Source organism: Marmota monax, unplaced genomic scaffold, assembly GCF_021218885.2.
Source record: "Marmota monax isolate L192 unplaced genomic scaffold, Marmota_monax_Labrador192_F-V1.1 WCK01_AAM20220418_F8-fsc00011, whole genome shotgun sequence".
Taxonomy (NCBI): domain Eukaryota; kingdom Metazoa; phylum Chordata; class Mammalia; order Rodentia; family Sciuridae; genus Marmota; species Marmota monax.
In genome coordinates this window covers 21,915,450-21,933,876 of record NW_026693082.1, presented here as the reverse complement: position 1 = coordinate 21,933,876, position 18,427 = coordinate 21,915,450, and the positions used below count along the sequence as shown (strand labels likewise).

Here is an 18,427-nt window from a genome sequence, read left to right as displayed (position 1 = left end):
AAGACATAATTCCCCTGGCCAATAACTGTAAGAACAGACATGTTTGAATCAAAGTTGGGGAGGAGTGAACACGGGCTTCAGGCTTTGCAAAAATGAGGATCGGGTTCCCAAGCAACCTTCCCTGGGTCCAACCAGCTGGAGCAGTCAGTCCAGGCCACCAGGTGAGGGATGGGTGAAAACAATAGCAACTGGAGCCTGCTTTGGTGTATTTCTTCATTGCACTTAATATTCAACGCATAATTGTGCCTCTCGAAGAACACCTCTGTCACTCCAAGATGCACCTGCATCAGTCCTTGATTGCCTCTCTACAATCACATTTTTCAATTAACAAAGAGATTATCTATACCAGGAAACCAAGGCTCAGAGAGCTTCTGAATGCAAACTCCATGTTCTTCCTAATATACAAATAATAAAAATCTGGAAATATTGTCAGAATGCATAGTCCCAACCTACCTAGACTTTTGTACATCTCAGAAGAGCAATAATGCTGAATCTATTGAAAAGAAAGATAGTTAAGTGAGCTGGGTATGATGGCACACACCTGTAATCCCAGCGGCTCAGGAGGCTGAGGCAGGAGGATCCAGAGTTCAAAGCCAGCCTCAGCAAATGTGAGGCATTAAGCACCTCAGTGAGACCCTGTCTCTAAATAAAATACAAAATAAGGCTGGGGATGTGGCTCAGTGGTCGAGTGCCCCTGAGTTCAATCCCCAATATCGCCCCGCCCCCTCTCCCCAAAAAGAAAGATACTTAAGTGGAGTGGACCCTTCAACTAAGGGGCCTCGTAGAGGGTCAGTGGGGATTTCAAACTGTCTGAGTGCTTTGCCTTCTCCATGCTCTTGCTTCTCTCTACCCAGAGAACAGTTGTTCCAAGGTAAGGTGTTGAATTCCTTGTCATTTTAGAAGTATTATGCAGTTTTCAGTAGAGATTATGGTATAATTGATCAGGGACAGAACTTTTTATCCACCTCCCTCACATTTTGCTATGTGGTCCTAGGCACTAATGCAGGACTCTGGGAAGACATAAATATATTCTAGGGCACTCCATGGTGCTGAGATGTGGAGATGTACATAAGGACTTCTCTAGACTCCAGGGTGAGTACCATGTAGTATCATAAGACAAAAGAGCCCACAATAGGAGATAAAATCACTGGTAAACCCACAAAGATAAAATCTAATTGATTGTGAATGTAACACAAGGAGGTTCTCTTCTCATTTCTTTAGATCAGAGATCAGCAAACTTTTTCTGTAGAGGGCCAGATACAAAGTACTTTAGTTTTGCAAGTGATAAATCCCTCAATTTATCACTTACAATTCCACTGTAGCAGAAGTTTACTTAGACAAGATATAAATGAATGGATCTGGCTGGATTTGTCATATAAGCCACAGTTTGGTGACTCCTGCTCTTAGCAATAATCATAATAAATAATATTTTAAGTGCTATATGCCAGGTATATTATTCTACTTCATCTTCATGAAGTGATCGCTGTTCCTCTCCTATGAAGTGGATACTATAATTTTTAGTCTCGATTTACATGTGTGTCTTAGTCCATTTTATGTTGTTTATTTTGTTACAGCAACGAAACAAAATAACAGTTTTTTTATCTGCATGAAGCCATTCTCTAGGGCTGTGCTCCCATGACCTAATGACCTTCCACTGGGTCTCCTCTCTTAAAGACCCGCCACCTCTCAACATTACCATATTGGGGACCAAGCCTCCAGTACATGAGACTTTAAAGGACATTCAACATCTAAACCCGGCCCATATGTAAAATGTGAGTCTTCCATAGATGAAGGTAAGCTGCTTTCTGTCACTGGCTAGAAGGCAACTTCACCAGCACTTGATCCCGGAATGGCCAGAGAGAGAGAAGTTGATGTGTAACGGCAGAGCTGAGAGGGCATTGGGAAGACGTTCACAGATGGAAAGAGAAGGAAACTGTTAACCTTTGGCCAGGGTTAATTTTCCCCAGTTGGACTTGACACGTACCATCACCTCCTTTGGGACTGGGGCAGGCGGTAAAGCCAGTCAGGTCTACTTCAAATTCTGCAAGCAGGTAAGCTGGCAGCTGGCCGTGTCTCTGAATTGCTGTTATCTTGTTGCCTAGAGAGGTCATGGCTACTGGGAAAGGCAGTAGTGGCATCAAGTATTTTATAACTGAAGAGTACTTTACAGGCTTTCATTGAATCTCACGGTGTCTGATCTCCGTGCTTTGTCTCATGGTCTCTCTACTTGAGAAGGTCTTCTTCTAATCACCCTCCTTCAAGGTCTTCTTCATGTTTCCACTTCTGCTGTGCTTTCAATAATTGTTCCCCAAAGTCCCATGTGTTAAAAGCATGGTCCCCAGGGTGGTATTATTGGGAAGTAGCGGAATGTTTAGGAGATGGAATCTGGTGGGAGGTCCTTTGGTCATTGAGGGTACCCCTGGAAGGGGATTTTGGGACCTTCATCTCCTCCTCTTTTTCAGTTCTTCCTAACCCTGAGATGAGTAGTTTGCTTGGCCATGTGCTCCCCACCATTGCCATCAGAGGCCCAAAGCAGTGGATTTTCCCAATCTCAGACTGGAACCTCTAATACAGTGAGTCAAAATAAATCTTTTTTTTTAAATAAATTAATTATCTTAGGCATTTTGTTATAGCAATCTGAAGCTGACTTATATAGCTTCCACAGTCTCTCCCAGTAGCACCAGTCAGAATTAGTGCTTCCTTTACTTGTATTTGGATCACTCTGTGCCCCTGTCACCTAGAGGGTACGATACTTTCTACTATGAATATATGTATACTGGTCTTTCAACCTATGCTGGTCCATAAGTTCTGTGAAGGCAGGAGGGTTGTTTAATTCTTCATCTGTGCCCACAGAATTCGACATGGCTTAGTGAACACTAAATATTTGATGAATTGAATTAAATTTATTTATTCTCATAACAACCTGGTAAAGACAGTAATGAAACTGTTCTGGGGTTTCAAGTTCCTTGTTGTAATAGCCTTTCCATGGCTCTAATTAGGTATGGAGAAGTGACGAAAGTTAAAATTTAAGCACTTAAAACCTGCAGAAAATTGTTGCTTATGACATTTCTCACAGCAACAAGCATTGCTTGTTTTCTTTCCTTTGCACAACAAAAGTACCCCCAAGATATGCTGGGAACAGTAATCAATACATAAAGCCACTCAGGATATGCTTAAACTCTCCTTAAATTTAACATAAGTTCATAAACACAAAACATGTTTTTTTTTCTGATACCTGGGATTGAACTCAGGGTCACTTGACCACTGAACAACATGCCTAGCCATCCGTAGAAAGGAGAGAACCGTCAAAAATGGCCTCAGGAACAAGACTCACATTCCTCAGGCCAACTCAGCTTCTGCCCCTTTGGACAGGAGACAAGGTGACAGGTGGGGCGAAGGGTGGCTGCTGTTTTCTTTCTTTACTCCAAGCTCTTTTGTTGTTTAAACACACATACACAACGACCTTCAAGTTTTCAATTCAACTGAAAAAGCCAAGCAAGCAAACTGTGTTTGTATATTCCATATTTCACATGCTTGGTGACCAGACTGAGTTACTAAGGCGTCAGTCGTGAGGGATATTCCAGCAACACTGGCTGTGGATTATACCATGGAATCTGAAAGTGTTTTATGACTCAGGAGGCCTTATCTTATCTGGGTTGCAAGTTCCCTGGGCTGGTACAAGGCTTCCTATAATTAAGACAGTCCTTGTGGGCCACTTGCTCGTTGATCTCTGTTTTATAAAATCCATGGTGGTCAGAACTGCCATACTGAACTGGATTACTTTTCTGAAGTGTTTGAACAGAATGCCATTTAACCAAATGCCATTTAAGTCAAACTGATGCACTCTACATAGCTGTTTCTGTTTTTCAAATAACCCTGCTGCGTAAGTCTTGATTCTACCACTCCTTTGGTTGTGTGACTTTGGGTAAATGACTTAACCTCTTTGTGCCAATTTACTAACCTACAAGGATGCTGTGGGGAGTAAATGAACAACATCCACGCCTTCATCTAACAAACGTGTATTTCTTGAGCACCAAGGAAGTGCCAGGCAGTGTTCGAGGCTCCAGAGAAACAACAGTGAACAACATAAGTAAAAGCAACTGGGTTCCTGGAGGTCACATTCCGATCAGAGAGACAGGCGATAAACAGGTGGATGGGGACATATAACATGTCGGGTGATGGGGAAAACTATAGGGAAACGCTAAGCAGGGTAAAGGGCCAGGCGTTGAGCTGTTTAGGGGGGTGGGGACCAGGATCACTGAGGTACCATTCGACACTCTGATTGATGCCTGGTGCACAAGAACCATTCAACCAGGGTCAGCATTGCCAGTGTGATTGTTATTAATAAAACGTGTACTTAACCCATTTGCTTATGAAAGCTTCCAAGAGGAACTCAGGAATGTTAAGTCTCTGCCAGGGAGATGAGAGTCACTCTCCAGCACAACCATTAGCATCCCTATTTGCTTTGGCAATTTACAGGCTGAGCTCTCTCCTCCTCCCACCCCATTCCTGCCATCTCCCCCACATTCTTGACATCACTGCATAAATGTCACCTTCCCTGGTTCTGTAGCCTGGGAGGTGTGAACTCCATCTGCTGCGCTTTGGATATGGTTGGATCTCCCCACAGATCCGTGCTGGAGGCTGGTCCCCGCTGCCATGATGTTAAGAGGTGGTGAACCTGTAAGAGGTAGGGCCTGGTGGGGTCATTAGGTCATTAAGGGAGCTGCTTTTGGAGGGGGAATAAGGTAGTCCTCATATGGTTCTGGTTAGTTCTCAAAAAAGGGTTGTTCTAAAAGAGCAAGACTGGCCCTAGTCTGTCACACCGTGGGAGTTCTCCCGCCCACCATTGTGATACCATCCACCATGATGTGACACAGCCAGGGTGGCGGGGAGGCCTTACCAGAGCCAGTACCATGCTGTGTCAGCTTTCAACCTCCAGAAGCATAAACTACATAGATCTCTTTTTAAAATAAAATACCCAGCCTTGGTTATTTTGTTATAGTAATGGAAAACAGATTAATGCATCTTCACGGTCCCTCGTGTCTTTTCTTCTTAGCATTTATGTTGCATTAATCATGGTCTGATTTATGGAAGTCTGTTCCCTCACTAGACTGTCATGAAAGCAGTAATGATCACCTTTTTCTAAATGGTACCCACCCCTTATTTGGCATAGGAGATGGGTGAGTGGTTAGAGGTCTCCACTCAACGGTGTCTGTGATTCGGCATATGCAGTTGGCAGGCACCTCCATCTTGGCATCTATATCATGTATCTCTTCGTGTGTTTCCATTCAACATGTTTTGAACTTCCCATTATTTGAACTATAGACAAAGATCAAAGCCAATTTACACGACAAACAGTCTTTGAAGAAATAGGCGATAAGTGGCCCAAATAAAGAACCAAGCTTACCATTCTAGGGCACCAGGAGAAGAGTTCCCTGGGGTAATGGTAGTCTGTTTTGGGTAGCCAGGTATTTAACCTTCTGGGCCGAGTCTTATTTATAGTTACCATTCTGAACTAGCCGTAGGCATCTCGCCAAGGTAACTCAGAGACCGTAAGACAGCACCGCAGCTGTGTGAGTGTGTGCACACAGGGAAGGGCTCAGGGGACAGTTCGAGATGATCAGAACAGGTCAGGTTGAGGGGGGCAAATGTGTGCGTTTTGATTTTTCTCTTCAAAGCCAAGTTGCTAGGGAAGAATAATAACCTTGTCATTATCTACTGGGGGGCGGGGTATCACAGCACACGCATCAGAGAAGTGATAGGAAGAGGAGATCAATGCAGAACAGAACAGAGCCAGGGAGACATTGTCACGTTTCAGATTTTCAGGTTCACCTGCGTGGCGGTGGGTGACTCGGCAGAGCTGGGAAATGAGCAAAGCCGCGCAGCTGAGGGTCGTCTGTCAGTCTGCTTGACAGACGCGCCTGCCCTCCCACCCTTTGCCTTTACTTCCCCTGCCTGCACCTCCTTGTTATTGTCCACACAGCTGTCTTAGTCTGCTTTGTCACAACAGAATACAACAGAGTCATTTGTAAGTAATTGAAGTTTATTTGGTTCAAGTTCTGGAGACTGGGAAGTCCAAGATCAAGGGGCTGGTGTCGGGTTAGGGTCCCCGACGGCATTGATAACATGGCACAGACGTCACCTGGAGGGAGAGAGTATGGGAGAGATGGAGAGAGTGGGGGCTGCACTCACCCCTCCATAACTAACTCGCTGCCACATAACTCACTCACTCCCAAGGGACCAGCCTTAAGTCATTCATGAGGGCAGGGTCTGGAGACTAAATCCCCCAGCTCGACAATGCTGCCCTGGGCGCCACGTTTCCAACACATGCATTGGGAGGACACATCCGGATCCATATTGCTTGGTTGCCAACAGTTACTCCAAGGGAGAGGCAGAAGGTCCTCAGGGTGGCAGTTGACTTAGACAACAGTCTTCACTTCCATAAGCTGGTTTTGCTTCCCTGCTGGTCCTGCCCTCTAACACTATGATAGGTGAGCAGGAACCAGCCATCTCCAACTCGCTCTTCTCCCCACTGCTACTGCAGGGCTCTTCAGGGGGAGAGGGAGGGCTACAGGGCTGCCTCCAGCCCAGTTGCTCTCCTTTGTGGAAGATCACGTGTCCTGGGTGGAAAGGTGAAGGGGATGGGGGAGGGGGGCAAAGAAAATGGCCACCGTTCAGGATCTGACTCACACTGGGAAATGGAGTGACTGGCACTGGCACTGGTTGAAGCAGAGGACGAGGACAAGGTACAGGCTGGCACCAGGGAGCAGAATAGACGGCGAACAGCCTGGCCAATGTCTTTATGGTAAATGAGAATCACAGAGCAGGCTGCCCAGCAAAAAGGGGGGTCCACTGGAAAGGGCCCTGGGGAAGTTGGGGGTAGAAGGCTGGGGTAGACAGGGCTGAGGGAAAGAGGGAATCAAGTCATTGGCTGTATTTTCTGGAGTAAGATGAGACGTTGGTGCCCCTGTGCCAGAGGAGACCTAGCCATGACATGATTGATTTCACACCCTGTAAGGGAGCATTTCAAAAGAAGCCAGGCTGGTTTTGAAATATGAGGCCACGGTGTGGTTGACTGTATATCTTTGGCTATTTTTTTTTCTGTGAGGCAATTACATTAAGTGCTTAACATCAATCCAGAGGGGGAAATGAGGGCACTGTGCTTTGAACAGAGGATTTGATGAAGAGAGGTGGGGTGTGGTGGCGACACTGTCTCCCCACCCAATACAAATGCAGCAAGTGGAGAAAACAGACCCTGCAGCCCCTGAGTTCCAGTGACCGTGACAAGGGACACATAAACGCCCAAGAGCATGAGGTAGTATCAGTTGTGTCAACAGCTGCATGTTACAAATGCCGCAGGTGAGTGAGACTTGCCAACTGTTAATGGAACTGCTGGAAATGAAAGACAACCGGGCACCTGCTGCAAGCCGCCCTCCCTGGCCCACCCCACCTGAGCTGTGGCCTGAGCCAGCTCTCTGCCTCACTCTTTTCTTCTTTCACATTGGGTCCAAAATAAAGCTTGTTCCTAAACATGTTTTACAACCTGGCTGGACCCCCACAGCGGTCCCTCCAGGTGTGAAGGGATGCTGGGCATCAGATGCCAGGGTAAAAAGTTCACCTGCAGGTGCAAATGCCACCAAGAGCCTCCTCTCACTCCAACCTCTCCTCCCAATAGCGTTCTCCCATCACAGAAGGGCCACCCGGGGAGGGTCACAAGAGCAGCCAGGAAACAAGAGCACTCAACATTCTGTGGAACCCTGTTCAAAGGACAGAGGGCAAGAGAGAAGTCCAGGCAAGTACATAGAAGAGCCAGGGAAATATCAAATAAGGAGAAAGGTGCATAGGGAATCACCAGAAGAATTTATACAGAGAAAGACATCCATTTAAAAAGGGCTGAAAGCCAGGTGAGCTGGCACACGCCTATGATCTCAGCCACCTGGGAGGCTAAGGCTGTTGCATTGCAAGTTCAAGGCCAGCCTCGACAACACTGTCTTAAATTTTTTTTTTTTTTTTAAAAAGGGTTGAGGTTGTAACTCTATATTAAGTACCCTTGGCTTCAAATACAGTACAAAAAAAAAAAGTTCTGAAGGAATAAACATAATTGTATAATCCTTTTATTTTTTTAAACATTTGTTTTTTAGAAGTAGTTGGACACAATCCCTTTATTTTATTTATGTATTTTTATGTGGTGCTGAGGATCGAACCCAGGGCCTCGAACGTGCTAGACGAGCACTCCACTGCTGAGCCACAACCCCAGTCCTGTATAATCCTTTTAAAAATAGACATTTTCAATGATGTAGAAAAGCAAAAAGAACTGTCAAAGGAACCCTGTGTGTCTATCACCCAACTCTAACCAACGTGAACATGGGCCCTTCTTACTTTATCTGCTCCACTGTCTTGTACCTGGACTATTTTGTGTGACTCAACTTGCTGTTACTATAACAAATATCTGACTTGATCTACTTATAAAGAGAAAGGTTTACTTGGGTTCTTTCAGTCCCTGATGGCATGGCCCCATTACTTTGGGCCTTTGGGGAGGCAGCACATATGGCAGGAAGCATGTGATAGAGCATATAATGCCAGGAAGCAAAAATGAGGAAGAAAAGAACTTGGGGGTCCCACTATCCCCCGAAAGAGTGTACCCCTAATGACCTAAAGACCTCCACACTAGTCCCCAGCTCTTAAAGTTTCCACATGGAACCTAAACCTTTAGCATAGGAACCTTAAAGGGACATTAAAGATCCAAGCCGTAGCATATTTTTTTAAAAATCCCAGAGATTTCATTTCACCATAAATTTCTCAGAATATATTCATAAAGCACTGTGTCTTTTGCATTTTTGACAGAAATTTCCATCTGAAAGATAGAGAACTTAAAGAGGAAATTTGAAAGGAGAGGAAGGTCTTAGAGAGGCAGTAACAGAATATTGTACTCTACTGCATGCTTTGCCCTGCAGTGATCCCCAAGGCCCTGGGTAGGGTACTGTACCAACACCTTTTTATGTGGCTTCCTGAGCACGGACTGATTTCTTTTCCTTGGAAACTGACCAGTAGTAATGTCTGCTCTCTATGATCCTGCCCTGCTGGCCCAAGAGGTTATTCCAAAGATAGAGACTTTGGGCCAACAAGGCCATTGAGATTCTGTGCTGGGGATTTGAATTTGGAAGAAGAAAGTCACAGGTAGGCAAAACTCTAGATTAAAAGAGAAAGCCTCTTTGCTCTTACTGCAGAGACTCTAGAAACCGCCCTTCTTGAACTTGGGGAAGCTTGGGGAAATTCTTAGCTTTCCCAAAGTTTGGGGTGGAACATTTGCTTAGGTTCTGTGAGATACCCCATAATCTTTCAAATAAATTTCCCTCTGATGGCACTGCTAGCCAGAACTAACTTTCACTATTGCAGCCAAAAGAACTTTAATTACTACAGATCTCTCTAGAAGGATTGTGGTCTAGAGATTCAAGCAAACTCAAAACTAAAATAGGGATGAAAACATCATGAAGCAAACCTTGTATGTTAAGTTCACTGCTATTTTCCCAATTAGCACTGTCCCCAGCACACAGTAGTCATTCACTACTTAACTATTGATTAAGTTGAATATCAATCTTTCTAGCAGAGAAGAGATGGTGTAATCAGCCCATTGTGGAGCAAGTCCAATCGTCTTCTAGAAGTATGGGTTTGGCTCTGACCCTGGCACTTCCTGGAGGGAGTCACTCAGCCTCTTTGGACCTCAGTTTTCTCATCTGTGAATTGGGGAAATCAGTTCAGCCAGATTTACAGAGTTATTGCGAAGCTCAAATGAGGTCATACTTTGTAAACTATAAACCGTTTGCAAATGAAAGGTATGATTATCTTTTCTAGCTGTGGATTCCATTCTACCTATCTCAGCCTTTCAGCCTGAGAAGCCTTCAGGGCAAAAGTGGATGATGAAGTCTCTCCTTCACCATTTTTTTGTTTACGTGTTTCCATTCTAACCATTTCTTTTAGCTTCGGATCTACTTTGGAGATTAAACCACAAGAAGCCTGAGAACCAAACTGATTCTTTTTTCCAAAACCTATTGCTTCTGCATTCAGATCATCAGGTGCTCAAGATGACTAGGTACACCATGACTGGCATCCATCGCGAGCATCAATGGTATGTAGATGGCAGCCTGATGCATATATATTACCCCTTCTGAGGAGCCTCACTCACTCACCCCAGGGGAAAGAGAGGGAGGCAGAGCATCAGGAGAAATAAGTAACTATCAGTTTCAATATGGTTTCCAGGCTCCTCCATCCTGCCTGAGAGGCCACCAGGTTGGCCAGAAGCAAGTGGGTGTCCTGGGACCCGAGGCATGAAACAGCTTGAACTTTCCCATTACCCGAATGGCTCAACACTTTTAGAACATTGCTGCATTGTTCTGCGCCCTTAGGTTTCCGGTTGGCAGGCCAACCCCAGGCGTTGCCAGCAAGCCCATAGCTATGATGATTCGTCTCACCTCCAGCCATTCATCTCCCTGAGTACACCAGGACATCATCTCACAGTGTTACTACCCAAGAGAACAGGGGCGGGGCGTGGGGGAAGGGGATTACATCATCATTATTATTGTTATTCACTTATCAGATGATTATTAATTACACTTCAATTAAAGGCTTGCAGTCTTTACAAGCATGAGCTCATCAGACACACAATGCCCAAAGGAGGTCAAGAACCAGGAGACGGGCTGATGTGTTCAGGAATGAGCTGACTTAAGTTGCAGAAATCCTGGCATTTGGTTTTTTCCCTCTCTCTCTCCAGTCTAGCAGGTGAGGGTCTCTCAATCCCCCCACGGATGTCTCCTGGAGTCTGTCAAAGTGACAAGGATAGAATTAGCCCTTCTCAATACTTCCATGGAGTTAAAAGGAAAGAAAGCAGAAGAAGCCAGTTCATGACCAGGAGCTGAGCCGCAGCCAGCTCACCCCCAAGATAAATAAGCCCAGGGAGTTAACTTCTTGGGAATCCAAGGAGCAACAGCTGGCGTGGTGGATTTTAAATGTGCAGTGCTCTGTGGAAGGTTCCGGGAAGGTTCTGGCTGGGGAGGTGGTGGGGCAAGGCTTTAGATATCAGGAAGTCATTTTGTCACTGGAGGCCAAAGAACAGGGCCGTGGTGCCCAGAAACAGAAAATGGTGAGCGGCATCCAGAGCCCTCAGAAAAGTGCTGCGGCCACAGACAGGAGCGAAGCCCAGGGCAGGAGCCACAGGTGAACCCCTTTGAGGGATGCAGGTCCCACCCCTGTGACAGCATCTCTGTGACCTCTCATCATACCAAAGCCCCAGAAGACTGTTAAAACCCAGCTCAAACCTGACTCCCCCAGGAAAGGTGTCCCTTTAAAATAAGTAGCAGGTAGAACAACTGCATATGTTTTTTTTTCATTTCTTTTCTTTCTTTCTCTCTCTCTGTCTCTCTCTCTGTTTCTTCTTTCTTTCTTCCTTCCTTCCTTCCTTCCTTCCTTGGGGAGTGGTATGGAAAAGGATGGAATCTGCTAAGAGGCAGAGGGAGGCACCAGGTTCTTCAGTGAGCCAGACAACCTATCCCACAGTAGCCACCTCCAACCTGGCTACAAAGTTAATAAAACCTGAAGGGGATGGAAAAAGAAGCAGAAACCTGAGGCAGTCGGTCCCTTATCTTGAAAGAAAAATCAGTGCTTTAGTTAGCCGGAGAGGTTTGCCAATTAAAAGGCTCTTGAAAGAAGTGAATAAATAAAATCCCAGTTAGTTCTCCTGTGCTGGGTGGGGAGGGAGGGTCCTGGGGCTTTGTTCTATAAAGGGCTTGGGCTTTACAGGATAGGGAGTTAGGGCCTCTGTCCCCCACCCTCCTTCTACTATCTTTACCCAATGAGGTTTGTAGTGATCTAATCGGGAAGAGATAAAGCCCAATTTCCTAAGCTCTGGAGCTGATAAACACCAAGCCAAAGACAAGCTCTGTTCACAAAGCAATAATTAAAGCTCTCAGGAACCCAACCAGTACTGTGGTCAAAAGGACAAGGACAAACTCATATTTCTCAATGCCATTCTGGGCAGCTGTAAGCACCTCTTGTTGGAATTTAATCCAGAGGAATTAGCATTATCATCATCCACGTCTTTATGGATTCAACTAGACCGTAACAGCACATGACCAGCCTGGCTACCACCTAACTCTGCTGACCACAAGCACCAAGCATGCCATTAATGTAGCCTTCTGTCGAGATTCAGCAAAATAAGCTCTATTGTATTTCTTACTGATCGAGGGTCTAAATTCTAGGGATTATATGATTGCCTGTGAAGTGGGGTGCCCTTTTATTTGTAAAACACGGATAGCCAGATATTACCTGACAGTGCGGGAGTTTCTTAGTTCTGCAGAGCAAGTTCTCTCCCTTGAAGCATTTGGAAATAGTAATGTGCATGTACTAGGAGATGTGGGGTCGAAGCAAAGGGAAAGAATATGTACGGCCATGCTTTCTATACCCAACAGGGTTTTTTCCAGAGTTGTAACCTGGTGAAAGACAGGGAGAGGATGGGGTCAATCCTGCTCAGAGTGAGCCATTCTTTAGGTCCCTTTGAGAACACCAAGAAATGTCAACAGGAAATGGACAGGTCTCCATTTGGATCAGAGATAATCCTGGCTGGAACAGAAAACAGGGCTGTGGGTCTGCCAGCATTTGGACAGACTGTGAACGTCTTACTAGGATCAAGAGGAAGACAGGGTCCTGGCTGAGGCATCAATGTTTTCTCCTATTAAAAAAAAAAAATCACTGGAAACTGTCTTTTGGAATGAAATTTAACTTAGGCTTTGACTATAGAAAACAGATAAATATGGTATTTTATAAGTTTATTTCAAATATTTTTACTTTAAATGTTTATCAAAAAGGATAATGAGACAACTTTGATGAGCCTAAGTATCTGGAATTAAATGTCATGCTTTGCTTCGTATCAATCTCTGCATCCAAGTTAGTTATTTTAGTTGTCATTGGTTATGTTTTGATTTTAAGAAAGTTTGTGTGTTTCAAAGTCACTAGAAAATTCTAATTCACATAAGTAGAGGCAAATGGAAAGTATTTTTTTAAAGCTCTCCTTTCAGTCATATTATGCATGCCCTCCAAAATAAACGAATCTGAAAAGTTGGGCAAGAAGCTTAAGATATTTTTAGTTTCAAAATTTAATCACAGTAGTTTAAAAAAAATGGCTTGCCTTCTTCACTACAACTTGAAGGTCAGCAGCAAACATCCCAGCCTTATAGTAAATACTAAAATATCTCTGATAACATATGATGCTGCATATAGCACAATAGCAATACATGTGCCAAGGCCACACATAGAATGTGAAAGAGTTGGAACTAGATTTGGAGAAGCAAAAAAGATGACATAATCAGGTCTTCATTTTAGAGATATCACAGTGGCTTTGGTGTGGTAATGGTGTTGAGAAGGGATGATGGAGAGAGTAAGAGGAAGACAGACTAACTCTAACTCAGGAGTTGCTATGACAATCCAGGTGAGAGATGATGGTAGCCAAAATAAGCCACAGCACTGTGACAGGAAAGAACACCAGTGCCAACTGAAGAGTCGACAGGACTTGGTTATGAATTAGATGGGGGCTGAGGGATTGAGGGGCAGAGGAGAAAGAGTTATGTCAAATTCTGTGACACTGGCAGTGAAATGGATGGGGTTTCTGTTACGAGCGCAAGAACTTCAGGAGGAAGAGGTTGGGAAGGGAGTGGAGGAAACAGATGCTGAGTTCAGACAGGTTGAGTCTGAGGTTCACGTTAATAACTACCCACTGCATCCTTGCAGAGAAGTTCAAGTCCTTGCAAAAATTGTGCTAATCGGAGTCCAGCACACAAAAACAAATCTATCTTTCAAGAAGCTTGTAACATACATGAACAATCTGATTATAAGGCAGAGGTGGCAATGCTTTTGGGAAGGTATATATCTTTGGAAAAATAGGGGACGGTATCTTACAAGGGTTCATAGGACTTAAAAGATAAGTACAATGGGTTTGGGAAGGCTGGGAAGGGAGAGATACAGTGAAGACAGGGTTAACAACTTGAACCAGACAGGGAGAAGGGGAATAGACTAATTCTACTTGTTTGGCTTAAGGTAAAAATTAGTGAGCGAGAGGTAAGGCTGGAGGGGCACACTGTGGCAGTTGGGGACAACCGTGCCCATGGTGCTTTACTGCAGAACCTCGCCTCTGTGCATTGGAAGCCAATGAAAGGCCTTGACAGGGAAAAGCATGAGGTCATGGGAACCAAATCTGAGGCACAGCCTGCCTCCTTCACTTCTGAGGACGAGAACTTGGGCTGCAGGGGCTGCTGGGAAAGTCAGGTCATCTATTCCCCCTCTATCTCCCCAGGTAAATGTCACTGTTAGTACAGAGGGAAATACCAGTGGCAACCGAAAACCACTGGCAGTGAGGCCCCATGGGTGAAGTCATTCTCTCTGAGTCACTAATGCTGCTCTTTAACTTATTTTGGAATCTTTGCTTTGTGGTGTGGGGGTGGATTAATTGGCAGAAATTACAGAAGTAGCTATTACTCCATCTTGATTTGGGGAGCCTGGTTCAGAGATTTTGAAAACTCTCATTTTACTTTTGGGTTTGTGCCTCATTCATATACTTTTTTAAAGCACCATCCGATGTCATGAGGTGAAGTGCACATCTTACGTTAATTTTCCCAAGGAATGCCTGCGGAGTGGTTTTATCACCAGGATATAAAAATTGAACTTTTCCCCCAGTATAAAGCAGGCTGTGGTTTGATAAATACCGTGAATGTAGAGCACAGAAAAAAAGAAAAAGAAAAAAAAAACTTATTCTGTGCAGGCAACTATGAAAGTCATCTCGATTCTAACCACTGCCAATGGAAAAACCACGAGAAACAAGTCTGAAAAGGCCAAGATTTTCCAAATCAAGAAGTTTCTCCAGGCTTCTCATTTTGTTTATTTTCTGTCTGACTACATCAGACTATGACCTACCTGGTATATATATCTATGATCCGTTTTATACACAAATACAGAAACACACACTGTATGTTGGGAAGTTAGTAAGAAAATTCACTTGTAAAGTCCTATTTTGAACTGTTGATTTAAATGTGTTTTGAATTTCTCAGATGATGAAAGGCCTTGTCCTATTCACAGTATCTCGTAATGTATTTGGAAGCTTGCATGGACTAGTAAACCCAAATTAGTAGTCATCCAAACATGAATACACTAGAGAAGCATCCTGAGATGAAAACGGAGGAGGTTATCATCAGACAATCCCAGTTAGAAATGACCACTGTTGGGATGGTTGGCATGGAGAAGGAGACAGGCTGGCTAGACTCTTTCAAGCGAAGCCAAGTTGATGGAGAAATAGGCAGGATTTTTTCCTATAATAAATGGAAAAGCGGGGAGGTAAATATGAAGACCCCAAAATAATTAGGACTATTCAGAAGATCAATAAATGCATGTCTCCAACAAGTTACAAATCATGAACTGATGTTCTAACAGGACCTGGAGGAATCAAAAGCTTCATTTCATTGTTCTAAAGCTCCAAAGTGCTAGAAACAGAGATCAATTTTTATGCCTAGAGACTTTTGACTCAACTAAAAAATTTAGGTACGTTAACCAGCTTAGGTCTCATAGACAGCCAAGGTTAGATTAGGCAGTGGTAATTAGCTGGCATTGTTAAGGGCTAAAAGTAGCATGTTGTACCTAAGTATTTTTTTTTTTAATTTATATCTTGCTGTAAGGTGCATTCTTCCTTTTATACAAGTTAGCAATGAGTGGCGCCATGGTGACAGCTACCTGAACTGCAGGGGTAGTCCTTGGGAAATAAATAATATCTGAAGGATTATTTTTAAAACCGAAATTCACAAAATTGGACACAACTATCACCTAGCTATTTGGAACTTTCTGACTGAATTAAACCCTTTGATCCTGCATGTCAGGGCATGAAACTTCCATTTTATTTATACATAATTATGAGAAATCGGTCATCAAAAGTCTCTTTGAGCCAATCTGTTTCTTTTGCAGTCTCACATTACCAAAATTTTTGGAGTGGAACTCCAAATCGTCTTCCTTTAAAAAAAATTTGCTGATTATATAAGCAATAAATTCTCATTAAAATTTTGAATCATCGGTTAAATTAGAGATTATTTGATTTAATAATCCCCCAATATCTACTTTAGGCCCCCTTACACATTTTGATGTATATTGTTTTAAATATTTTTCTAATATATTTGAGTAATATTTATGTATGTGTGTATGTATAATATATATATATATTATATTATATATATTTCTTTTATGCCTTTTATATAGTTATACTGTACATATTTTTCTACAATTTGATTTTTTTTTAACTTATTAAATGTCTTAGAAGGCTAGGTTGTGGCTCAGTGGTCGAGCACTTGCCTCCCAAGCATGAGGCCCTGGGTTCAATCCTCAATACCACATAAAAATAAATAAATAAATAATAAAGATATATTTTTTAAAAAATGTCTTAGAGTTTTTTCCTTATCTGTGTTTAGAGATTAATTCTTTTTTCCTGGTTGGGGGGGAAGATATTTTTCTTCAATTTTTGAGCCTTTTAATTAGAAATTATTGTAGATTCACAAGAAATAATGACCATGTGCTCGCTTCGGCAGCACATATACTAAAATTGGAACGATACAGAGAAGATTAGCATGGCCCCTGCGCAAGGATGACACTCGTGAAGCGTTCCATATTTTTAAAACAAGGGAGAGAATTGAACAACAGCAGATGAGGTAGAGAGGGAAGATGGGAGGGGAGGGGAGGGGGGGATAGTAGGGGATAGGAAAGGTAGCAGAATACAACAGTCACTAATATGCCATTTTGTAAAAATGTGAATGTGTAACTGATGTGATTCTGCAATTTGTATTTGGGGTAAAAATGGGAGTTCATAACCCACTTGAGTCAAATGTATGAAAGATGATATGTCATGAGCTTTGTAATGTTTTGAACAACCAATAAAAAAAAAGAAATATTAAATTGGGTTTTAAATTAAAAAAAAGAAATAATGGCCACCAATAAATAAATAAATAGAGCAGATATGGTCCATGAACCCTTTGCCTATCCTTTCCTAGTGGTCACTTTGTATATAACTATAGTACATCAGAAATGGAAAACTGACATTGGTACACCTCAGAGAATGTTGACATTTCAGCAGTTTTATACAGACTCATTTGCATGTGTGTGTGTGTTTATGATAGTTCTATGTAATTATGTGTATAGCTTTGTATAAGTTGACTTCACTTTTAAAACTTTGTATTCTTGTTTAAGCACATTCCTGGCAATGTCTTTTTTTTGTGAATTCTTGAAAATTGTATTTTCAAAGTAGCTTTTTAAAGAAACGGTCTTAGAAATTTCTCTTAAGAAGTATTGGTTAAGGTGATTGTCAAGATTAAAGATGTAGAATTTTGGGCTAGGCATGTGGCTCAAGCAGTAGCGCGCTCGCCTGGCATGTGTGCGGCCCGGGTTCAATCCTCAGCACCACATACAAACAAAGATGTTGTGTCCGCCGAAAACTAAAACCCTAACCCTAACCTAACAAAGATGTTGTGTCCGCCGAAAACTAAAATAAATAAATATTAAAATTCTCTCTCTCTTTTTTTAAAAAAAAGATGTAGAATTTTAATCACATGTTGTTGTCCTTTTAGATCCTCTCTTGCTCTACTGTTTATTAGATACGTGTAGATACATATCTAATAGATGTGCTCAGTCTTCTAGACTAAAACCCCCTTGAGAGCAAGAACCACAGTCTTAAAGTCTTTGGAAACTTCAGAGTGTCTGTGTATGCCTGCTGCATACTTGCTGTGTGCCCCATAAATGCCTTTTGGTTGGTGAGGATTTGTGTTGTCTGGCACCAGAGTGATCCCACCTTACTACAGGAGCTAATGGCAGTGGCTTCAGAGGAGGATCTGAGTGAGCTAAGTTGCACCTCTTTGCTCAGAAGTCTGCTCCTGGGAAACTTTGAAACAAACAAGATTTTCTTTATACTGCTCTCAGTGTCGAAATGTTCTTGAAAACACCATAAAAACACAGACACTACAGCGATAAGGGTCATAGAAGCAGCTTAGAGAATGGGTAGGTGGATATTTACACTCTTAGCTCCAAATTTCATCCAAGAGAGTGGCAATTTCCTTTGTGACTTTTGGCAACTGTGTCATGCATGTTAATGAATCCAAGGATCAGAAAATACCTACTGCTTGGTAGTTGTCCTGAGGTTCCCTGGGCAGGACAAAGTTCAACTAGGGCTACATTTCTCTTCGTTTTATTTTTTAGGACATTATTATTGTATAGCATGTTTTAATTTCACAGAAATTTGATCATCTGGCAAAATAAACCAGAATATTAAACATTCAATGGATTGTAATTTTAGGGAACATTGCAATGATTATCTTCACCAAGAAAGAGATAAGAACAAGTTAGCATAGAAAGGTTGTCT

General features: G+C 42.9%; 1 long non-coding RNA gene and 1 pseudogene across 2 annotated transcripts; both read left to right on the top strand.

The window, feature by feature from the left end:
* Nucleotides 1-1,588: 1,588 nt before the first annotated feature.
* Nucleotides 1,589-12,916, top strand: LOC124099257 (uncharacterized). Of its 2 annotated transcripts, XR_006853897.1 has the most exons (4): nt 1,589-2,051; nt 2,463-2,573; nt 9,979-10,126; nt 10,258-12,916. It is a non-coding gene; the product is annotated as an uncharacterized LOC124099257 (long non-coding RNA). The 2 variants fall into 2 exon arrangements; XR_006853898.2 differs by lacking the exons at nt 1,589-2,051; nt 2,463-2,573 and adding an exon at nt 6,682-9,833.
* A 3,675-nt stretch (nt 12,917-16,591) lies between these two features.
* Nucleotides 16,592-16,692, top strand: LOC124099275 (U6 spliceosomal RNA; annotated as a pseudogene).
* The last annotated feature ends 1,735 nt before the right edge of the window (nt 16,693-18,427 follow it).